Raw genomic sequence first — 9,045 nt, forward strand, 5'->3', positions numbered from 1 at the left:
GCGCCCCCCCATCGGCCCCCCTCCCTCTATAGCATTAACAACATTGGTGGCCAGTGTGCGGCCTCCCATCTCCCCCCCCCCCCATCATTGGTGGCAGCGGAGTTCCGATCGGAGTCCCAGTTTTACCACCTCCCGACCGCATAACGCACGGATGCGCCCGGGAGGTGGTTGATTTATTCCTCCTGGACGCATCCGTGCGTCATCTCGCGAGACGCGAGATTACGTCACAGCCGGCCCGCGCATGCGCATCGCGGGCCGGCATTTCACTGCAGAGTATTTCGTCAGCAGCCTGCCGGCCACGATCATTGGCTGGCAGGTTGCTGATTTTCAAAAAAAACAATCAGCAGCCATTTAACCCCACATATTAGTAAATATGATGGGGTTATATGGCTGCTGTGCTCCTCTGCTCCTTCTTTTGGTCGGTTGGTTCCAGCAGAGGAGCACACATAACTGTGAGTACCCACTACACCACATACTAGCCCCAGATCACCCCAATTAACCCTTTGATCACCCCTTTGATCGCCCCTGTCAATCACTAGTGAAAGGAAAAAAGTGATCAGTGCAAACTGTCACTTTTTTTTTTCACTGGTATTGATCGTTAGGTTTCAGTATAGTTTAGGCCCCTTGGTTAGGTAGTTTAGGGATCGGTTAGCGCCCAGCCCACCGCACCGCAGTCCGTTATTCGCTGATTAGCGTATCGCTAATCAGCATTTGTACTTTTATAGTATCTGGAAGTGATCAAAACTGATCACGGTCAGATCTATAATAGTACTAGTGTCACTTTAGTTCACCCTCCACCCAAAACGCAGTGTTTGCCCGATCAGGCCTGATCGGTCGCCCACACGTGCGTTCGCCCACGCCCGCCCCACCGCAGTGACAAAAAAAAATTTTTTTTTGATCGCTGCACATTCACTTTACACGCACTGCGGCGATAAAAAAATCAGTTTTGATATTTTTTATCAACCGCAGCGGCCTCCGGTACTTCGCTAGCCTCCCATTTGTAAGACAGGCTTGCTTTTTTTTTCTTGGGTAGTCTCAGGGAATACCCCGAAATTTAGTTGCCCACATGTCTAACAGGGGGTATTCTTCTGAAGAGGCCTACAGGCTTCTGACCCAGTCGGATGAGGAGTGGGAACCCTCATCTGATTAATCCAGCGGGTCAGAATACGAACCTGTAGAAAGCAGTGGCTCTCTGACCCAAAGTTCAGACGAGGAGGTTGAGGTCCCTGATAGCAGCAGGCGTACCCGGCCCCGTGTCGCTAGACCGCAGGTTGCGCAGGATCCGCTTCAAGAGCAGCAGAGTGGGGCTGGTGCTGCCGGATTACGTGGTGAGGCATACACCAGCAGCCCAGCCCTTCCTGGACCTAGTACCAGCACTGCCGTAGAACATGGTGAAGTAGCGAGCACCAGAAGGGCAGTTGAAGCTGGTACGGTGGCACGTGCAGTAGTGACCCCGTCGCAGCCACCGCAAAGACGTGCCCGTAGAGCTCCTAGAATCCCAGAGGTGCTGGCAAACCCTGATTGGCAGTCCCCAACTTCAGCCGCACCTGTAGTTCCCCCTTTCACCGCCCAGTCTGGAGTTCGGGTTGAGACAGCTCAGATCGGTTCGGCCCTGGGATTTTTTGAGCTGTTCTTGACTGCGGAGCTTTTAGACTTAGTTGTGGCAGAGACAAACCGGTATGCCACACAATTTATAACCGCCAACCCGGGAAGCTTTTATGCCCAGCCTTTCCGGTGGAAACCAGTCCAAGTTTCCGAAATTAAAACTTTTCTGGGCCTCCTCCTCAACATGGGCCTGACAAAAAAGCATGAATTGCGGTCATATTGGTCCACGAACCCGATTCATCACATGCCCATGTTCTCTGCTGCTATGTCCAGGACACGATTTGAGACCACGTTTCCTGCACTTTAGTGATAACAGCACCTCCCGTCCCAGAGGCCACCCTGCTTTTGACCGGCTCCACAAAATTCGGCCCCTCATAGACCATTTCAACCTGAAATTTGCAGATATTTATACCCCTGAGCAAAACATCTGCGTAGACGAGTCCCTTATACATTTTACCGGGCGCCTTGGCTTCAAACAATACATCCCAAGCAAGCGCGCCCGGTATGGGGTCAAATTGTATAAGCTCTGTGAAAGGGCCACAGGCTATACACACAAATTTCGTGTCTATGAGGGAAAAGATCAGACCCTGGAGCCGGTCGGTTGCCCTGACTACCTGGGGAGCAGTGGGAAGATAGTCTGGGACTTGGTGTCACCCTTATTCGGCAAGGGGTACCATCTTTATGTGGACAATTTTTACACAAGTGTGGCCCTCTTTAGGCATTTGTTTCTAGAACGGATTGGCGCCTGTGGTACCGCGCGAACTAGTCGCGCGGGCTTCCCCCAACGGCTCGTTAGCACCCGTCTTGCAAGGGGGCAGAGGGCCGCACTGTGTAACGAAGAACTGCTCGCGGTGAAATGGAGAGACAAGCGTGACGTTTACATGCTCTCCTCCATTCACGCAGACACGACAATACAAATTGAGCGAGCAACCCGTGTCATTGAAAAGCCCCTCTCAGTCCACGACTATAACCTCCACATGGGAGGGGTGGACTTCAATGACCAGATGTTGTCTCCGTATTTAGTTTCCCGCAGAACCAGACGCTGGTATAAGAAGGTGTCTGTATATTAAATTCAATTGGCTCTGTACAATAGTTTTGTTCTCTACAGTAAGGCTGGGAGAACTGGATCCTTCCTCAAATTTCAGGAAGAGATCATCGAGAACCTCCTGTATCCAGGAGGTTCCGTGGCCCCATCCACCAGTGTAGTTAGCCGTCTACACGAGCGACATTTCCCCAATGTCGTTGCTGGTACCTCAACCCACCCGTCACCCCGAAAAAGATGTCGTGTCTGTAGCAGGAGTGGAATAAGGCGTGACACCCGCTATTTCTATCCTGACTGTCCTGACCACCCTGCCCTATGCTTAGGGGAGTGTTTCCGAAAGTACCACACACAGGTACACCTAGCATAGGGATCATCTCACCAGGATAGGCACACAGGGCTATTAGGGCCCATTCACTCACAGCTGCTGCAAACGTCTCCTTTCACATGGGACAAAGTGCATAACGCACTTCGCCACATCTTTGGGCGATTTGCGCTTTGCACATTGACCCATGGGGAAGGAGAGGTTTGTTCTATAAAGGTAAAAAAAAAACACCAGTAAGCAAACACGTTAATGTTTAGTTCAAAAAGTTAAAGTTCCAGGTGGACCAACCGATCTACTAGCTGCAGCACCGATGTGCATTCTGACAGAAGCATTGCGCTGCTGTCAGATTACACGCAAGTCGGTGTATGCGGCGCTGCAAGACGGGATTTTCTCCTCTGCAGTGACAGATACGTTTGCCAAGGCATACGAGCTGAGGAGGAGGCGGCGTTCCTATGCTTTGGCAAACACTTTGTATATATATATATAAAAAAAAAATAAATCCCGGCAATGATTTATTCATCCACATCGATTGATGCGAATGGAGAAATCTGGTTTGCCAGGGCATACGAGCTAAGTGGGTATGGATGTAGGGCGGAGCTCCTATGTCCTGGCAGACGCCTTTTCCCTCCATTTTTTTTTTTTGGCAGAGATTTTTTCATCCACATTGATCGATGCGAATGAAGAAATCTGTGCTGTTCATTTTTTTCTTTCAGCCCAGAGGCTGAACGGAAAAAAAAATCTCATTACCTGTATGCTCAATATAAGGAGAATAGCAGAAACTCCTAATGCTGGCCATACATGTAATGATTGCGGAGACCCTCAAATGCCAGGACAGTACAAACACCCCACAACTGACCCCATTTTGGAAAGAAGACACCCCAAGGTATTTGCTGAGGGGCATATTGAGTCCATGAAAGATTGAAATTTTTGTCCTAATTTAGCGGAAAGTGAGACTTTGTGAGAAAAAACAAAAAAAAAATCAATTTCCGCTAACTTTTGCGAAAAAAAATAAATTTCTATGAACTTGCCAGGCCCCTCATTGGATACCTTGGGGTGTCTTCTTTCCAAAGTGTCACATGTGGGGTATTTATACTGCCCTGGCTTTTTAGGGGCCCTAAAGCGTGGAAGAAGTCTGGGATCCAAATGTCTAAAAATGCCCTCCTAAAAGGAATTTGGGCACCTTTGCGCATCTAGGCTGCAAAAAAGTGTGACACATCTGGTATCGCCGTACTCAGGAGAAGTTGGGGAATGTGTTTTGGGGTGTCATTTTACATATACCCATGCTGGGTGAGATAAATATCTTGGTCAAATGCCAACTTTGTATAAAAAAAATGGGAAAAGTTGTCTTTTGCCAAGATATTTCTCTCACCCAGCATGGGTATATGTAAAATGGCACCCCAAAACACATTCCCCAACTTCTACGGTGATACCAGATGTGTGACACTTTTTTGATGCCAAGGTGGGCAAAGGGGCACATATTCCAAAGTGCACCTTTCGGATTTTGCAGGCCACTTTTTACACATTTTGATTGCAAAGTACTTCTCACACATATGGGCCCCTAAATTGCCAGGGCAGTATAACTACGCCACAAGTGACCCCATTTTGGAAAGAAGACACCCCAAGGTATTCTGTGAGGGGCATGGCGAGTTCCTAGAATTTTTTATTTTTTGTCGCAAGTTAGTGGAATATGAGACTTTGTAAGGAAAAAAGAGAGAGAAAAAAAAATCATCATTTTCCGCTAACTTGTGACAAAAAATAAAAAGTTCTATGAACTCACTATGCCCATCAGCGAATACCTTAGGGTGTCTACTTTCCGAAATGGGGTCATTTGTGGGGTTTTTCTACTGTTTGGGCATTGCAGAACCTCAGGAATCATGACAGGTGCTCAGAAAATCAGAGCTGTTTCAAAAAGCGGAAATTCACATTTTTGTACCATAGTTTGTAAACGCTATAACTTTTACCCAAACCATTTTTTTTTTTTGCCCAAACATTTTTTTTTTATCAAAGACATGTAGAACAATAAATTTGGTGAAAAATTTATATATGGATGTCGTTTTTTTTTGCAAAATTTTACAGCTGAAAGTGAAAAATGTCATTTTTTTGCAAAAAAATCGTTACATTTTGATTAATAACAAAAAAAGTTAAAATGTCAGCAGCAATAAAATACCACCAAATGAAAGCTCCATTAGTGAGAAGAAAAGGAGGTAAAATTCATTTGGGTGGTAAGTTGCATGACCGAGCGATAAACGATGAAAGTAGTGTAGTGCCGAAGTGTAAAAAGTGCTCTGGTCATGAAGGGGGTTTCACCTAGCGGGGCTGAAGTGGTTAATCGCTGGGGCTCCGATCGGTAACCATGGCAACCAGGACGCTACCGCATCCCTGGTTGCCATGGTTACTTAGCAATAGTACAATAGTAAAAGATTCATACTTACCTGGGAGCTGCGATGTCTGTGTCCGGCCGGGAGCTCCTCCTACTGGTAAGTGATAGTTCATTTAGCAATGCGCCGCACAGACCTGTCTCTTACCAGTAGGTGGAGCTCCCGGCCGGACACGAACATCGCAGCAGCCAGCAGGTAAGTATGAATCTTCTACTATTGTACTATTGCTAAGTAACCATGGCAACCAGGACTGCAGTAGCGTTTAAACTGGGACTCCGATCGGAACTCCGCTGCCACCAATGATCGGGGGGGGGGGGGGGGATGGGAGGCCGCACACTGGCCACCAATGTTGTTAATGCTATAGAGGGAGGGGGGCCGATGGGGGGCGCACACTGTGCCACCAACGAATTATTACAATAGAGGGAGGAAGGGGGGGCCGATGGGGGCGCACACTGTGCCACCAACGAATTATTACAATAGAGGGAGGGAGGAGGGGCCGCACTGGCCACCAATAATATTCAAACTGGGGAGGGGGGGGTCTGCTCCCTGCTGCCTGGCAGCCCTGATCTCTTACAGGGGGATATGATAGTACAATTAACCCCTTCAGGTGCGGCACCTGAGGGGTTAATTGTGCTGATCACGGCCCCCTGTAAGAGATCGGGTGCTGCCAGGCAGCAGGGGGCAGTCTTGTACACAGTTTGTAGTGTATTCTAACTAGAAGCGTCCCCATCACCATGGGAACGCCTCTGTGTTAGAATATACTGTCGGATATGAGTTTTCACGAAGTGAAAACTTAGATCTGAAAAAGCTTTTATGCAGACGGATCTTTGGATCCGTCTGTATGAAAGTAACCTACGGCCACGGATCACGGACACGGATGCCAATCTTGTGTGCATCCGTATTCTTTCACGGACCCATTGACTTGAATGGGTCCGTGAACCGTTGTCCGTCAAAAAAATAGGACAGGTCATATTTTTTTGACGGACAGGATACACGGATCACGGTCTCGGCTGCAAAACGGTGCATTTCACGATTTTTCCACGGACCCATTGAAAGTCAATGGGTCCGCGAAAAAAAATGAAAAACTGCATAACGGCCACGGATGCACACAATGGTCGTGTGCAGGAGGCCAAAGTCTCATATTCCACTAACTTGTGACAAAAAATAAAAACTTCCATGAACTCACTATGCCCATCACAAAATACCTTGGGGTGTCTTCTTTCCAAAATGGGGTCACTTGTGGGGTAGTTATACTGCCCTGGCATTCTAGGGGCCCAGATGTGTGAGAAGTAGTTTGCAATCAAAACCAGTGAAATCCGAAAGGTGCTCATTGGAATGTGTGCCCCTTTGCCCACCTAGGCTGCAAAAAAGTGTCACACATCTGGTATCGCCGTACTCAGGAGAAGTTGGGGAATGTGTTTTGGGGTGTCATTTTACATATACCCATGCTGGGTGAGAGAAATATCTTGGCAAAAGACAACTTTTCCCATTTTTTTATACAAAGTTGGCATTTGACCAAGATATTTCTCTCACCCAGCATGGGTATATGTAAAATGACACCCCAAAACACATTCCCCCAACTTCTCCTGAGTACGGCGATACCACATGTGTGACACTTTTTTGCAGCCTAGATGCGCAAAGCGGCCCAAATTCCTTTTAGGAGGGCATTTTTTGACATTTGGATCCCAGACTTCTTCTCACGCCCCTAAAAAGCAAGGGCAGTATAAATACCCCACATGTGACCCCACTTTGGAAAGAAGACACCCCAAGGTATTCAATGACGGGCCTGGCGAGTTCATAGAATTTTTTTTTTTTTGGCATAAGTTAGCGGAAATTGATATTTTTTTTTTTTTTTTTTTTCTCACAAAGTCTCACTTTCCGCTAACTTGGGACAAAAATTTCAATCTTTCATGGACTCAATATGCCCCTCAGCGAATACCTTGGGGTGTCTTCTTTCCAAAATGGGGTCATTTGTGGGGTGTTTGTACTGCCCTGGCATTTGAGGGTCTCCGCAATCATTACATGTATGGCCAGCATTAGGAGTTTCTGCTATTCTCCTTATATTGAGCATACAGGTAATGAGATTTTTTTTTTCGTTCAGCCTCTGGGCTGAAAGAAAAAAAATGAATGGCACAGATTTCTTCATTCGCATCGATCAATGTGGATGAAAAAATCTCTGCCCAAAAAAAAAAAGGAGGGGAAAGGCGTCTGCCAGGACATAGAAGCTCCGCCCAACATCCATACCCACTTAGCTCGTATGCCCTGGCAATCCAGATTTCTCCATTCACATCAATCGATGTGGATGAATAAATCATTGCCGGGATTTTTTTTTTTATATACAAAGTGTTTGCCAAAGCATAGGAACACCGCCACCTCCTCAGCTCATATGCCTCGGCAAACGTATCTTTTACTGCAGAGGAGAAATCTCGTCTTGCAGTGCCGCATACACCGACTTGTGTGTAATCTGACAGCAGCGCAATGCTTCTGTCAGAATGCACATCAGTGCTGCAGCTAGTCGATCGGTTGGTCCACCTGGAAGGTAAAAAAAAAAAAAAAAAAAAAAAAGGCCGCAGCGCAACAATTTTATAAACTTTTGAACAGAACATATAAACTTTAACTTTTTGAACTGAACATTAACCTTTTTGAGTACTGGTGATTTATTTTTTATTTTTTTACCTTTATAGGACAAACCTCTCCTTCCCCATGGGACAATGTGCAAAGCGCAAATCGCCCAAAGATGTGGCGAAGTACATTATGCACTTTATCTCAGGTGAAAGGAGAGGTTTGCAGCAGCTGTATGTGAATGGGCCCTAATAGCCCTGTGTGCCTGTCCTGGTGAGATGTGATCCCTATGCTAGGTGTACCTGTGTGTGGTACTTCCGGAAACACTCTCCAAAGCATAGGGCAGGGTGGTCAGGGCAGTCAGGACAGAAATAGCAGGTGTCACGCCTTATTCCACTCCTGCTACAGACACGACATCTTTTTCGGGGTGACGGTTGGGTTGAGGTACCAAGAACGACATTGGGGAAATGTCACTCGTGTAGACGGCTAACTACACTGGTGGATGGGGCCACGGAACCTCCTGGATACAGGAGGTTCTCGATGATCTCTTCCTGAAATTTGAGGAAGGATCCTGTTCTCCCAGCCTTACTGTAGAGAACAAAACTATTATACAGAGCCAATTGAATCAAATATACAGACACGTTCTTATACCAGCGTCTGGTGCGTCGGGAAACTAAATACGGAGACAACATGTGGTCATTGAAGTCCACCTCTCTAATGAGCGCATTATAGTCGTGGACACAGAGGGGCTTTTCAATGACACGGGTTGCTCGCTCAATTTGTATTGTCGTGTCTGTGTGAATGGAGGAGAGCATGTAAACGTCACGCTTGTCTCTCCATTTCACCGCAAGCAGTTCTTCGTTACACAAGGCAGCCCTCTCCCCCCTTGCAAGACGGGTGGTAACGAGCCGTTGGGGGAAGCCTGTGCGACTAGTTCGCGCGGTGCCACAGGCGCCAATCTGTTCTAGAAACAAATGCCTAAAGAGGGCCACACTTGTGTAGAAATTGTCCACATAAAGATGGTACCCCTTGCCGAAAAAGGGTGACACCAAGTCCCAGACTGTCTTCCCACTGCTCCCCAGGTAGTCAGGGCAACCGACCGGCTCCAGGGTCTGATCTTTTCCCTCATAGACACG

The sequence above is a fragment of the Bufo gargarizans genome, chromosome 3 (assembly GCF_014858855.1).
Source record: "Bufo gargarizans isolate SCDJY-AF-19 chromosome 3, ASM1485885v1, whole genome shotgun sequence".
In the NCBI taxonomy this organism is placed as follows: Eukaryota; Metazoa; Chordata; class Amphibia; order Anura; family Bufonidae; genus Bufo; species Bufo gargarizans.